The sequence below is a fragment of the Pteropus alecto genome, unplaced genomic scaffold, assembly GCF_000325575.1.
Source record: "Pteropus alecto unplaced genomic scaffold, ASM32557v1 scaffold313, whole genome shotgun sequence".
Lineage (NCBI taxonomy): Eukaryota > Metazoa > Chordata > Mammalia > Chiroptera > Pteropodidae > Pteropus > Pteropus alecto.
The window spans coordinates 678,843-679,243 of NW_006434832.1; positions in this window are offsets into that span (position 1 = coordinate 678,843).

Genomic DNA, 401 nt, shown 5'->3' on the forward strand with positions numbered 1-401 from the left:
AACTCCACAGAAGACGATGAGACCTGCAATATAAACACCTTTGGGTTAGTGTGTTAACTAGGTCTGAGACCTCAGGCGAAAGGCAAGAGGAAGAGAAGGAATTGAGGTGGTACTTCCTCCGGTAGATGTCATGGTTTCGCAGGAGAGAAAAAAGAAATCTTTACTGCTTAAACTAAGCTGTGCAGAAGGCATGGAAACTATGATGCGAAAGAATTTGCAGTATCTATAAATGTGCTCACCTCCCAACAAAAAGAGGAAGAAAATTGTCCCAACTCTATCATCCTCCAGCATAATTCTATTTCAGTTTATAGCCAACCCAAAAGGCACATTAAAAAAAAAAATTGTCAGAGGGGGTTAAGTACTAGGAAGGCAAATGGACTGCCTGGAACAAGGCACCCAGG